Here is a 15,513-nt window from a genome sequence, read left to right on the forward strand (position 1 = left end):
CAAGGCAAGAAGTAGAACCACCAAGTCTGTACAGAAAAATAATTTACTTTTTCTTCCCCCCAATTCAGATTTTTTAGAGCTAAAAGTCACAGGAATAAGTTGCAACTTTTTCAAGTTATGTGCGACAATTCACCAGCTAAGATCATGTAGATGTCAATGGCAGAAGTCCTTTCCCTTCCCTGGAGGATTCTTCTTTTGCTTCGAAACTTTCGGATTTTTGATGCTGTTTTTTTATGCGACAATACAAAAAAAGTTGCAGTTGCAGTTTCACAACTTTTCAGCAACTTTTTCCTACATGGAAAAGTGGAAATGAGTTTATTCCAATTTCTAAAAATAAAATCTGTGTGGGGATTGAAAGTCCAGTCTGTGGTGTAACTCATTAGGCCATTAATGAAGGGTTTGCATTATTTGTGAAAAAATGCTTTTGGTATATAGGTGCAATAAACACATAAGCTAAACTTATTTTTAAGATTCCATTCAACTAAAAACTAACAAAAACCAAAGTTTTCATTTTGTTGTACTATCATTGCCACAATCTGCTTTTAGCAATATTTCTCTATGTTACAGATGGAGTGTGGGTTATTGTAAACTACAGATGGGTACATTAATATCCCACTTCCTAACAAGTTTTTGTGTGAACTTCTATTAAAAAAATATGGTTCAGAATATCTTATTATTCTGGTGAATAAATCATAAAATGATAGTTCTGAGCATCGTATGTAAGCAAAGCCAAGGAGTGCCTTATTATATTTTAGGGATGTGAAAAAACCCTATATTCCAAGATAAGCATAGTGGACTTGGGCAGTAACCCAAACAATGATAAACATTTTATAACAATGAAAGCAAAAATGTACTTGGTTGCAATGGGATCCTGCCAAGGTGCTGATTTGCCTACCCTCAAGTTTAGTGCCCATTTCCTCAGCTATTTTACAAATGGCATAACAAAAAAATTCTAATTGTATTCTAACTCAATTGATCAACAAAAGTAAAAATAGTATTTACATAATTATAGAATGGAACTAACAGCATGACAAGGTTTCTTTTTGAAAGGGATTGTTAATCTTTCAGTTAACTTTTAGCATTATGTAGAGAGTAATATTCAGAGACAATTTGCAATTGGTCTTTTCATTTTTATCATTTGTGGTTTTTTTTAATTATTTTCCTATTGTTCAGCAACTCTTCAGTCTGGAGTGTCAGCAGCTATTTGGTAGCTAGGGTTAGTAACCAGACAGTGGTTTGAATAGGAGACCAGAATATGACTAGCAGAGGACCTGAATAGAAAAATAAGTGATATATATATACTGTATATATATATATATATATATAGAGAGAGAGAGAGATAGACAGATAGATAGATAGATAGATAGATAGATAGATAGATAGATAGATAGATGATAGATAGATAGATAGATAGATAGATAGATAGATAGATAGATAGACAGACAGACAGATAGATAGATAGATAGATAGATAGATAGATATCAAGTAACAAAAACAACAAAATTGAAGCTTTACAGAACAATAGTGTTTTGGCTGACCCACATTTGAAAGCTGGAGAGAAGGCAAACAATTTAAAAACAAAAAAGTAAATACATGAAAACCTATTGCAAAATTGCTTTGCACTGGCTGTTCTATAACATACTAAAAGTTGGTGAACCAACCCTTTAATAGACTCAATTCTAGTAATATAACTACTGATGTATGGGTCACTCAGGAGGCATTCAAAAGAACATGTAAAGGTAAACCAAGGTACAGGACCAGGTGGTATTTATCCCAGATATTAAATGAGCTTAGCTCTTTGATTGCCTAAACTGTGTAGCTAATTTTAGTATTTATTGAGGTCTGGCATGGTGCCGAGAGACTGGAAAATTGCTAATGTGGTTTTGTTATTCAAAAAAAAATTGTTCTCAATCTGGCAATTATAGGCCTGTTAGTCTGACATCAGTGGTAGGAAAGCTTTTGGAAGGGGTAATTGTTGATAAGATCACAATACTATGACGTTGTTCCAGCATGGTTTTTTGTGTAACAGATCTTACCAGACCAATTAAATTGTCTTTTATTAGGAGGTGAGAAGTGGATGTGATCTCTTTAGACTTTGCTAAAGCAACTAATCCAGCATCACAAAGAATGTTAATGATTAATTTAAGAAATATTGGCCTGGAGAATAATATTTGTACTTGGATAGAGAACTGACTGAAGGATTGATTACTAAGAGTGGTGGTAAATATAAATGCAAGTTATACACTAAATTGTAGTGTTTGTAGGGGGGCATGATTTCTCTTCACAAGTACATTACAGGGGATTATAGACAGATATCAAGGGAGAGGGATCAATTTTTTAAAGGGAGGCCACCCCTTTAGATTAGAGGAACAGAACTTTACATTTAAGTAGAGAAGATAGTTCTTTATGGCAAGGGCAGTGAGGTTGGGGAACGTTCTGCAATATTATGTTTGATGGCAGATTCTGTTAATGCCTTCAAAAGGGACTTGAATGATTAGTTGAACAAGCATAGTATCCAAGGCTATTGTGATACTAAAATATACAATTAAAATAATTATTGGTACATTAAGTTTATACATGTGAATGGATAGATAGGTCATTATAAATATGTGTATATATGTGCAGTGGGGGTTGAACTTTCGTCTTTTTCAACCCAACTTAACTATATAACTATGTCCTTTCATTACATTTTTAATAGAATAATGACTATTGGAACCAGATGACACATTCAAGGTAGAAGAGAATAAATATGCTTTACTGTTGTGATAAATTCAAGTACAGACCATATATTTTTATCTTAAAATTCAATTGAAGATTCTTTACTGTGACCTGTGAACCTAGAACTGTGCACCTTGGTTTGTGCCAGTGAACGGAATGTTAATAGCAAAACAATACAATCAGCTGAATATGTCATAACTAAGGGGCTTATTTATTATGAATCTCTATTTTTCCCAAGTCGGAATGATGGTTAGTTTTAAAAAGCTCTTTTTTTTGCACTGGAATGATTTGCTCCAACATAAAAAAAATGTTTCTGAATCTCCCCCATTAACTTGCATTGCTCAACTTTTAATGTATGGCTAATTTATTACCTTGTCTTAAAGGAGAACCAAAGCTTAACAAAGAAGTAGGCTTGATATGCTTCATGTTATCTTATCAAGTTCTTTACTATCCCCCAGTAGCTCCCCAATTTATTTCCTGCAGATTCAATGCAAACTTTAGGGGCTGCTGTCAGTTGAATGTTTAAAGTGTAGGGACTGACTGACAACAAAGTTTATTAGTAATTCATTCCATTTGATATTACATGACAGCTATAGAACCACTGCACTCTACATAACTTAATAGCCAGCCAAGGAGAATCAGCATTAATGACAGAAGAACCTAATTTTCTGCATCATTCCCAATGACCCCAAAGCTTAGCTTATTAATAGCAGCCTTAACTCAAAAGATCCAAGATTCAGAAATAGGGAATGACCATGAAACAGACCAAATGGTCAGGAGCAGGAGGGCCCACTTACACCAGGGCCCACCGGGAGTTTTCCTGGTATCCTGGTGGGCCAGTCCGGCACTGATCCTGTTCCTGTGGACAGATTTCAATGTCTGGATCAGTGACGGACTGGCCCAGCAGGATACCAGGAAAACTCCCGGTGGGCCCAGATGATCATTCCCTACTTCTGAATAGGAACGAAGAGGAGAAATGGATGGAAACATAGATGCTAGCATGGAGATAAAAGAGATTAGGAGAATAAAGAGGTTGGGTGAGGAAAGGAGGAAAAATAGTTTGGCGAGTGGACCTATGGTCTAAGGTTTTGTCCACCACATACCACCATAGGTCCACTCGCCAAACTATTTTTCCCAGTCCAACACTGGTCTGGATCATTGCTTTTCTAAGGCTGATGAATATCTGGTCTGATACAGTAAGCTCAGTATATTAAAATACAATCACTCAAGCACATTATAATGAAATGACATATTAAATTATTAATATTAAACACTATACAGTCATGAAATTGTACTTTACAGGAAAGTATGTGGGGGCTAACTGCTAGAAATTCTCTGGACTCCACGATCTCATATTTTGTATATCTTCCCCATAATAATTATAATGAACATTTTTACATTAATACAAATGTTGGACTGCTTTCTCGTATGTGTATGGCATTTGATGGACTGAGAGAGACATAAAAACATTTTTTCAAAAGATTCAAATATAAAAGGTTAATAAGTTGAATATGTACAAATACTTCAGCTTTTTTTTTGGTCACAGTTTTATGTGTCATATCAGCGTGGGTGTTAATTAGTGTGGTGTGTGTGACCTTCATACTTTTGTAGATTGGAGTTTAAAACCAGCCAGCATACTATTTGCATATTCCCGGCCAAGGATGAGTATGCTTGCCACAGGGCTAGACGGTTACTAGGCAGCATGCCTCTCCACATGGCTGCTTTTCTGTTCCTTTCTCTCTCGCCGTGCTTTTGTCTGTTTATCTTTTTGAGTGAAACAGCTTATAAAAAGAAGATGCTCAAAAGCAGTACAGCAGAAGAATGAAATTGTCAGCATGAAATACAATCCATTACAGATCACCAGGTGTAATTCCATTTGGAAAGAAAGATCATTTTTAGTGCTTGCTACTGTTAACCCTTCTTTGTGTTGGCTCCCACCCCACCACCGTACCCCCCCACCTATCCACCTTAGTAGTTCTAGGAAAGATATTTTTCAGATTAATATTAAATATGACTTTTTAATTATATCAAAATATTGGTTTTACAATGTAACCACAAAAATGTTTTTACCATTTGACACTGTTGCTGCTGGATTTTAGATACAAGTCCCCAAAGCTGTCAGTCTGCAGTGTTCTTCAGCTATCCAGGGTCAGGACAGGTATTAACTGTCCATCAACACCATTTTTAACCTTGGAGTATAGTCTGGCACTAACCTGGACCCCAAACCCCTTATATTAACTGAAAATCCCTTTCTTTTACTGATCCCCAAAATAATTAGGGTGGCTCTAAATGAACTTCTGTAAATTGGTCCTGGAAACCTGTAACAAAAAAAATGTCCTTCTTTTACTTGAGATCTAGATTTATATCATATCTAAGGTATCATATAATAAACTCTCTAATCCTTTATTTACCAGTAGGCCCTTCCAACGGACACGAGGGCACCCACTCCGTTTAGAAGAAGGGAGGTTCCATTTAAATATTCGGAAAGGCTTTTTTACTGTGAGAGCTGTGAAGTTGTGGAATTCCCTCCCCAATACATTATATAGCTTTAAGAAGAGGCTGGATGGATTCAGGAAGGAATTTTTTCCCCTCTGCGGCAAATTAGAGAGGCTTCAGATGGGGTTTTTTTCCTCTGTATCAACTAGCAGTTAGGCGGGTTATATATAGGCATTATGGTTGAACTTGATGGACGTATATGTCTTTTTTCAACCTAACTTACTATGTTACTAAATGTTCTCTTTTATGGCATTGGGGGGTTGCAGTGGTAGGAAGGCTCACTATAGTGGTATTGTATGGTTCCTCAGGGTGGTGTCATGGTTTATCTGCTTGTAGTTAATGTTTGACATGTTACAGTATGGTAGGGCAGATTAGTGAGTAGATCTTGTGATACTATGCACATTGAGAGCAATGACTAATTTTGTTGACATATCATTAAAACAGAAATTATTCCTGGGCAGAAGAAGGAGGCTGCAGAAGCAAGGCCTGGGTACCATGGTACTACCAAAGGAGGATGAAATGTAACTTGGGGAGCACTTTGAAGATCCTCATATAATTCAATACTGAGAGACACTTGCCATTTAATACTGTAAATCCCAGTGCCATTTAATGCATGAGGGAAATGTTCTGTCTAATTTTATACCATTTTATGGTGCAGACCACATAGAGCACACACACCATTATATTTAGTGAAGGAGTCAGCCATAGTGGTCTTAAAAAGTATGTATGTTCAATGTAAATATTCACCAGCAGCTTGCTACTATGTTTTCTCCCAAAACCCAAGTTAAATTATGCTAAGTTTGTGAAGATTCTCATTCATCCAGGTCATGGTATATCTGTAGTAATAAGTCAAATCAACTGGACTTGCTGTGTTTTTTTTTTCTTAAAGACGTTTCACCAATCATCCAACTGGCTTTCTCAATTCAGAATGACTTGCACAAACTTCTTCCTGGAATAAATACCCAGATATGTATTTATCTAAAAAACACAGCAAGTCCAGTTGATTTGACTTATTACTACATATACAGTATGCTAAAGGTTTTCAATTAATTGAAGACATAATAAAAAGGTATTTCTGAAACATATGTTACAAATGAGAGGCTGGTTTTTATGGTTAGACCTGTAAGAGAGGGCTGGAGGAATTAGGGGAGCAAAGTTTATTTCTATTTCAACAAGAGGAATAAGAACCCTGCAATATATGGGTTCTTATAACAAGAACCTTTAAGCATTAACTTTGGCTTAAAAAGCTTGTATCACCATTTAATGGGGTGGAGTGGGAGAGATACATAGGCATACAGGATGGTGCTGAGCACTTCCAGCTGTTTGAAGCTAGACAGTTCTAGTAAGTTGCTTCCTTTCAAACTTCAATGCTTCATCTGAAGCACAGATCAGTTTCTGCCAGGCACAATTCTATTTGCAGTACTGAAGAAACAAAATGTTTGTTTGTTGGGTAAACCTAAAGATCAACTAATAATCTATAGACCTAACCTTTAGGTACAATATTATTCTATTGTAGAACCCTCTTGTTAATCAGCCAAAAGAACTCTCAAACATATCCATTTAAGTGAAAGTAAAAAAAGATAATGTTCTATAATGAACTATGCCACCTTTTTAACAAAGGATGTGAGGTAAAAGCAAGTAAATTACAAGGGGTTTGTTAGCGAGTGTTTCGTATAATGAAGAGGAAGCGCCTCGGCTCATAATGCAGTTAGTAAAGGCTACAGCATTAGGTCACAGCTAATAGGATTTTAATTATCTAGAAATGGGCTGGTATATACAGTAGGAAAAATAAACACAGCTAAGGGAAAGAAAACCTTTCATTTATTATGCACCATTATCATTTGATATTATAGGTAGTTTAAGCACCATCTAGAACAGGGGTCCCCAACCTTTCTTACTCATGAGCCACAGTCATATGTAAAAAGACTTGGAGAGCAACACAAGCACCATAAAAGTTCATGGAGGTGCCAAATAAGGGCTGTGATTGGCTATTAGGGAGCTTCTACAGGGGGCTTTATTTGGTTAAAATCGTGTTTTTTTTTAACCAAAACTTGCCCTCAAGTCAGGAATTCCTCTGGTTTGGGGGCACTGGGAGCAACATCCAAGGGGTTGGGGAGCAACATGTCACTCACAAGCCACTGGTTGGGGATCACTGTTCTAGAAGATACATTTTTTTGTGTCCTGAGAACATTATTGAGATGGAGATTATTAAGAATTTCCCTTAGGATATATGTTAAGGAATACAGGCATGAGATCCATTATCCACAAGCCTACTATCCAGAAAGCTCAGAAAGTCCATCTCCTATAGACTCCATCTTAATCAAATAATTCCTATTTTAAAACAATGATTTCCCTTTTCTCTGTAATGATAAAACAATACAGGTATGGAACCCCGATCCAGAATGTTGGGGACCTGGGGTTTTCTGGATAAGGTGTCTTTCCATAATTTGGATCTCCTTCCTCTACCTCTACTAAAAAATTATTTAAACACTAATTAAACACAATAGGATTGTTCTGGCTCCAATAAGGACAATTTATACCTTAGCTGGGATCAAGTACAGGTACTGTTTTATTATTACAGAGAAAAGGGAATCATTTAACCATTAAATAAACCCAATAGGGCTGTTCTGCCCCCAATAAGGGGTAATTATATCTTAGTTGGGATCAAGTACAGGTACTGTTTTATTATTACAGAGAAAAGGGAATAATTTAACCATGAAATAAACCCAATAGGGCTGTTCTGCCCCAATAAGGGGTAATTATATCTTAGCTGGGATCAAGTACAGGTACTGTTTTATTATTACAGAAAAAAATGAAACCATTTTTAAAAATGTGAATTATTTAATTAAAATTGAGTCTATGGGAGATGGCATTTCCGTAATTTAAAAAACAGAAAGTACTCATGCCATGAAAAAAGTGTTTTTATTGATATCAACAATGCCTGGTAATGTACAATGGGCCAGATTTAGATCAGTGAGAAAAAGTTTTATCATGTGAAACTTATGGACAAGATGTAATTTGAGACGCCATTCAATTCAGAAATAATTATCTCTTGGTTTCTTAGTTTCTTAGTTGAACTGAATCTTCCCCATAAGTTTCTATGTGATAAACCATGAGATAACTTCTACTCTGAATTGAATGTGGCCCAGAATATGGAAGTGACATGGGCGGCATGCCACAAAGCAGGTGGGTATTGCTCACTTTCCCATTGCTAAATGTAACTAACACAGTAGCTTCACACATTAAATACCTTCACAGCCTACTAATGGAAACTTGCAACTTTTAAAGTGGAGGATCATTAATTTCTCAGCTATATAGCCACAGTTAAGATTTTTTTTTATAAACAGATCTTATTCATTATAGATTCATCTTGGGATTTACGGGAGTTCCAAATAACCTCTTATTAAGATAACCGCTATAGTTTTTTTTCAAACTTTTAAGGTCATACCTGCTGTTAAGCTAGAAAAAAAAATCCAAATAACCTTTTTTTATATTAAGGTCTACGTGGGTGAGCTGTGTAAATGATCATTAAGGGATTACTTTGACACCCAGCTAGCTGAATCACAGTTACAATGTATCCTGGAGCATGTGAGCAACAGTTTGTCATCCAGACATTAACTACCTGCAGACTGTCTACAGCAGGAAAAAAAATGATATTTATGCTCAAATACAAAAGGGAATGCAAAGGAAGGTCTCTGGTTGATCCGTTACAAAAAGTGAACGGCGCATTTCAAAGTATATCTCTTAAGAGTCCAGAGAAGTCAATTAGAATTTGATAAGGGATATGGATGTATTCAGTGGACACTGGTTCTATGCATCTCGCTGTTGCCATAATCTCTGACTTTGCAAGCTCTTTCCTGTTTCTGTGAGTGTTTTCTTGACATTTATTATTAACAATAAAAGCCAAGACAAATGAAAGCAGCAGCTGTATTGATTCAGCAAATGCAGCACGGAGAATTCTAACAGTTTGATCCCTTCTACAAGACAAAAATTGCATATGGTCTTTTACACTTGTCTCCCCCGTAGCATCCCCCCTCCTTTCCAATGAAAAATGGAAATAATACTGCTGTTTTGACGTGAGGGCAAAGTAACTGTTACAGGTGAATTGTAATCATTTTGCTCATAGCGGTATTGATTTCAGCTATCATATGCTGCACTGACATATAAAGTATATTGCCTTTCATCTCTAGCAAGCACCTGCAGAAAGTGATCACAAGTGACCTTGATATATGTCTGGATTTGTCAATTAGAGATCAAAATATATTCATTGTGTTTACAGTTCTTCTTCTTTCCCTAGGTATGTCTTGCAGCATACTTTTTTTTAGGTTTAGGTCTTTTTTTTGTTTAAAAGTAGCTAGAGATGAAGTTTAGCAAATGTAGGGCTAGAACAATATGTTTAAATGCACTATGAGCAAAAGACAGTTAGGGCTAAGAAGTGGTAGGTTGGGTAAGTACCCTGATAGCAGGGCCACCATTGAGAAAACAAGAGTGACAGGAGATAGGAGAGTTATTCCTGCAAATGTGTACCAGGAGTGTTTCAGAATGATAAGTACTTTATAGTGTATATAGTTAAAACTGTGGCTATCAATATAAAAATATATGCTTCTACATACTGAAATAACCAGCTATTCTTCACTATCTCCCTCTCAGCAGCCCATCTCTATTCATTCTTTCTTCATGCAGGAGTCGGGATTGACAGGTCTACTATCTATTTTGGGCTTCTCCCTTTCCTGGTAGATGTATTGGAGCTAGCTCAAGTCCAGCACAAACAAAATTATTTCAAAATAACCGACTTTGACACAAATCCTGCATGTAGAGAGTCAGGATTTCTGATGATCTGATGAGTATGTGCTCCTAGGCAAAAGGAACACCCCCAAAGGCTATAGCAGACCTAACTGTCAGTCAACTTTATACTCCTGACCCCTGCAGATTCTCCTGAGAATCTGTTACATCACATGACCTCATACACGCTTCCTACACATACTGTACATACAGAATACAAAGTGACTTCATGTACTCCTGCTCTATATATTTCTAAAACCAGGCACTTTGGAACCACAATTAGATGCTGCATTGGTAGAAGTGATGGGAATTAACAATGTATGTAAATCCATATTGGGCACTTAAATATACTGGAGTTATTAGCCCCTTCTCAAAAAGAAATGATCCCCTACTTACACCATTCATGCTCTTTTGAACACATTTTATCTTTTTAACCAAAGTTTCCAAAGAAAAATAGTATTGTAGGACCTATAAAGGAGAAGGAAAGGCTAGTAAAGAGTTAATCTCAAGCTGCCGGCATACCTTCAGTTCTCTCAATAGTGCCCTTAAGTCTCCCCATATTTCTCCCGTTCAGATGATCAGAAGCCTCATAGGAAAAAAAACGTTGAGCTGTGTACAGGAAGTTCCCATAATGCATCGCTCCTGCACCAAGACCAAGACTGCTGTACATGCTCAGTTTGTAAGACTATGATGAAGCTTCCTGCTGATTGGCTCAGATCCACATTCCTAAGGGGGGGGGGGTGACTTCTTAACATTCTTGAGGGAGGGGGGAGCAGGAGAGAGCAGAAAGCAAAGAACTGCGTGTCTCTGGCACAGGAAAACAGAGACAACAAATCTTTTGACAGAGGACTCACTTTCTGTGAGGGCTTATGGATGTATCTACATAGACCTTTCTGATAAAGCTTACTTAGTTTTTACCTTTCCTTCTCCTTTAAAAAGTAAAGAATAAAAGTCTAACTGAAAGTGTTTGTTAGCAAATATCATACAGTACATTAAAGTACAGTAATTTTTCCTTCCTGCTCTGGTAACAACATTTTTGGTCTAACATCATATTATACATGATATTATCTGTAAATATGCATTGTGCAACTGTGTTCATTTAAAGGTTCTGCCGCCCCCCCCCAGAAATGAATTTGCAGATTTGCTAATGATTTCAACAGGGAGTGACAGAAACCTAGGATGTTTCTACTGAGTATCTCACACTGAGACCAAGATGGCACAACATGGATTAGGTTCGTTAAGCAACGCTCTTCATAGGGACCTTGGCACAGCTGCAGATCTGAACTTGATAAATAATTCATAGTTAGCTTTCCAACTTTCAAATGAGAAGATTCAGATTGAAAATGTGACCTGAAATATTATGTTTCTAGCAGGATATTAATAGAAAATACAAACCGATTTCGTCCGACGGTTGTTACCACAGCGTGTCACCTCTGTATTAGTGCAAATGAGCTGTTCAGTGTAAAGAGATGGGATCTTAGAAATAAGCTAGAATATGGTCTGCTTAATTTGCCAAAACATTTATCAATGTCTTTCTTTTCTCCTTCACACTTAGTACCACTAGTTTCAGAAAATACAGTACATGCCAAAGGAATATTCTGTGTTATATATTTGTAAGGACTCTTGCACAGCAATCTTTGTGTTTTGCAATCATGGTTTCTAAAATATTTACTGTATATTATTGTTGTTATTTTACACGCAAAAGCAATGAATCTCAGAGCCAAAGAGTAGGAAGAAAGAAAGGTTGAATTAATTCATTATTTGATATTTTATATATTTCACTAGACTTTGTTAAATCTCTAAGCATCTATCACACAAGGAGTATCTGATTCTTTTGTATATTGCACTGTGTCTCTCAAACCAATAGGGAGCTTATAGATGGAAACACTTACCCTTTGAATGCCCCATGGCCATTAACCCCTTTATACATAAGTAATACTTAATTACAGATGCAGCCAAGTTCTTTTACCATGTTGTTGTGTTATGTCTCTTCCAGTTAACACATGGAAAAAAATACCAAAATTCACTACCAGGTGACACATGGTCTATGGTGTTTTCTATTGCATTTTGCTGGCAAGTCTTTGCACTCAAGCACCATCTAGAGGCAGGCTTTAACACTCAAAAAATGGTGTCTGGACACGGTGAGACAAAATGTGAACACTTGCTGGCTGCATCTGTATCCTTACTTCCCACAATCTGGAAATGGTAGGTGAACAGAGCTCTGGGTTCCCTAACTGCTCCTCGCTACCATTCTCCACCTAGAACAATATATTTATTCAGCAGAAAGCATTGCCATACCTGAGTACAGCTCTAGAAGCTTTCTCTGTGTGCTTAAAACAGCAGCTGCCATTTAAAGTAGCTTCCTGCTGCAGCTCTAGCCATTATAGCTCAGATTACACATTCCTAAGGAAGAAGGGAGGGAGTTCTTAGCATTCTTGTGGGAGGTGGGAGCAGGACAAGGGAGAGAGGAGAGAGCTGCACAGACTCTGGCACAGGGAATGAAGGATTTTTCTGAGAGAGGAAGTCACACACAGGAACAACATGTTTACAAAAAAAGAAAAAATAAATCCTGTGTTTCTTTCGATAGAGGACTCAGTACATCTTTTCTGTGAGTGCTTATGGCTGTATTTACATACTGTAGAACTTTCTGATAAAGCTTACTTAGTTTTTACCTTTCCTTCTCCTTTAAGGGGTTGGAGGGCCCATGAGTAAGTTCTATTAGAACACAAACTGCGTAAGGCAGATGCTGTTTAAATAAAGTTATTTGTTTTTAACTCATATTTCATGTTAACCTTCATGTTTTTAGTGCCCTTTACCCCCTGTTTTGATGTTGATGGATACGATTTTTCCACACCCCTAGGTGAGGGTCTGGGCATGGTGCCCCGGGGCCACGTTAACGCACATTTGGTCACTAGGAATATGTGTTTTTTTTTAGGCTGGACATGGTTATATTTGGCTTGTTCTAAAGGGGTTGGAGGCATTCTAGTTACTGAAGTTCACTGAATTTACTTTGTCTCAACCTCATACCTGGCAATTTATGAGAGAGCTTAAAGTTGGAGGCCACCACTCTGGACTCTTAGGTAGAAGAAGACAACATTTACCTATCAATTAGAGATTTGCTATAATTGTTCAACCTGCAGTAGACTAGCTAATCGCTCATTGGCTGTTTTGGGTTACTGCCATTGCTCAAAAGTGTCCAGTATTAGCAACCAAGATAACCCAATAGCTTATGAGATAATGCAGATAAACCCCAAATAACAATCAGGCCATGACCTCTGAGGGTGGAATTATAATAAATAACTTTCACTCACTAAATAAGCTCTTACCTTGTTAATGAGTGGGAGTCCTACAAAAATGAAGAATATTTGATTCATCTAATCAACGATACCTCCCCCACATAACTTGTCACTATATCTACATTAAGGAACCCACAGTACATACCATAACATGTTTCAGCAACACATAGGCATAAACTAATTTTATACTTATTTTTTAAAAATTCCATACAAATTAAACCTCTTGCAGGCAAATGGTTATTAGAAACAAATAATACCAAAAGGTAATGTAATAACAAACATTTTGAAACTTATCGCAACCAATTATATGTATTATAAAAATGTAAGTTACCTTACACAGCAAAGACCAACAACTGACAAATTATATGCAATCAGCTTTGTATTATTCAGACAGAAAATTGTAGCTTTAGCGTCAAATAACTGCTGAATGACAATCAGAAAAGGCAAATGACGCAAGGGGAAACCTACAGTTTTCTGGTATTTTTAAAAACTAACCAGTTTTAATTACTGTACTGTACCTACATACAATCATAAAATTACTTTGAGGTAAATTAAAGAGACTGAAAAAGCTATAACATGGGTGCTAAAACACAAGGGGGTCACTTATAAAGTTTGTGCAGTACATATTTTTGGTTGTTTGCACATGTTTTGTACTGCTGTGCCCGTCTTTCATTTTTTTGCAAAACACAGTGAAATGTGAATTGTGCACAAACATTTGCAAATAAGATTGTGATTTGCAGGAGTATGCCCCTCTGTACACATTTATTATGCACAAATATAGCGCTGATTTTCTCTTTTGCTAATATAAAGGAACAATTTGCAAAATTGGTTTAGCAAAAATTTTTACCGCCACTAAAGCTGTGGCGTAATTCAGACGCTTTACGGAAAAGATTTTGCAATTATGGTTGCCCATTATATGCACCAGTCTTGTCTTATTTCTACATATAAACACGGGAAGGGCAAATATGTTTACTGTGCGAATAATTCTTCGCTGCACGAATTTTATAAATGACCTCCAATGTGCAGTTGCCAATAGTAACCATCAACAAATAGTTTTAAACCGTCTTCTAAAAGACAAATATTTGAAAGCAAATTTCTCATAGGTTGCCATGAGTGACTGCTCTGGTGCAAATACCTATGTTTGTAACTGTTTAATGGATGTTAAAGGGATATTCTCATCCCAAAGAAACACACATTCTGCACAGTCCAATCAGAAAGTAGAATGGATTGTACAATCCGTTGTCTTATAAAAACAGCTTGCTCACTGACCCACTGCCTCTTACCCCCTCTCTATTCACTGGAAATAGTGCTGATTCATAATACAATAATCCATGTTAATGTGATACAGGTATGGGACCTGTTATCCAGAATGCTTGGGACCTGGGGGTTTCCGGATAAGGGATTGTTCCGTAATTTGGAGCTCTATAACATAAGTCTGCTAAAAATCATTTAAATATTGAATAAACCCAATAGGATTGTTTTGCCCCCAATAAGAATTAATTATATCTTAGTTGGGATCAAGTACAGGTACTGTTTTATTATTACAGAGAAAAGGGAATCATTTAACCATTAAATAAACCCAATAGGGCTGTTCTGCCCCCAATAAGGGGTAATTATATCTTAGTTGGGATCAAGTACAGGTACTGTTTTATTATTACAGAGAAAAGGGAATCATTTAACCATTAAATAAACCCAATAGGGCTGTTCTGCCCCAATAAGGGGTAATTATATCTTAGTTGGGATCAAGTACAGGTACTGTTTTATTATTACAGAGAAAAGGGAATCATTTAACCATTAAATAAACCCAATAGGGCTGTTCTGCCCCAATAAGGGGTAATTATATCTTAGTTGGGATCAAGTACAGGTACTGTTTTATTATTACAGAGAAAAGGGAATCATTTAACCATTAAATAAACCCAATAGGGCTGTTCTGCCCCCAATAAGGGGTAATTATATCTTAGTTGGGATCAAGTACAAAGTACTGTTTTATTATTATTCATTTGTATCCTTATTGTACAGAGCTGCGGAATATGTTGGCGCTTTATAAATAAATGTTAATAATAATAATAATAATCCTTGAGCATTGTATTCAATAAACTGGGCATTACAAAAAATAACATCAATGGGGAATTCTGCTATTAAACATGAATAATTGTTATATTTATTTCAGAAACCGATTAAAAAATACAATTTACCCTGCTCTCTATCTAGAACATTATAC

At 36.5% G+C, this 15,513-nt stretch overlaps 1 protein-coding gene across 3 annotated transcripts in view; it reads right to left on the minus strand.

Annotated features, from left to right (window-relative positions):
- cadm2 (cell adhesion molecule 2) overlaps window positions 1-15,513 on the minus strand; it is a 958,543-nt gene that overhangs the window by 84,851 nt on the left and 858,179 nt on the right.

This window comes from Xenopus tropicalis, chromosome 2 (assembly GCF_000004195.4).
Source record: "Xenopus tropicalis strain Nigerian chromosome 2, UCB_Xtro_10.0, whole genome shotgun sequence".
Lineage (NCBI taxonomy): Eukaryota > Metazoa > Chordata > Amphibia > Anura > Pipidae > Xenopus > Xenopus tropicalis.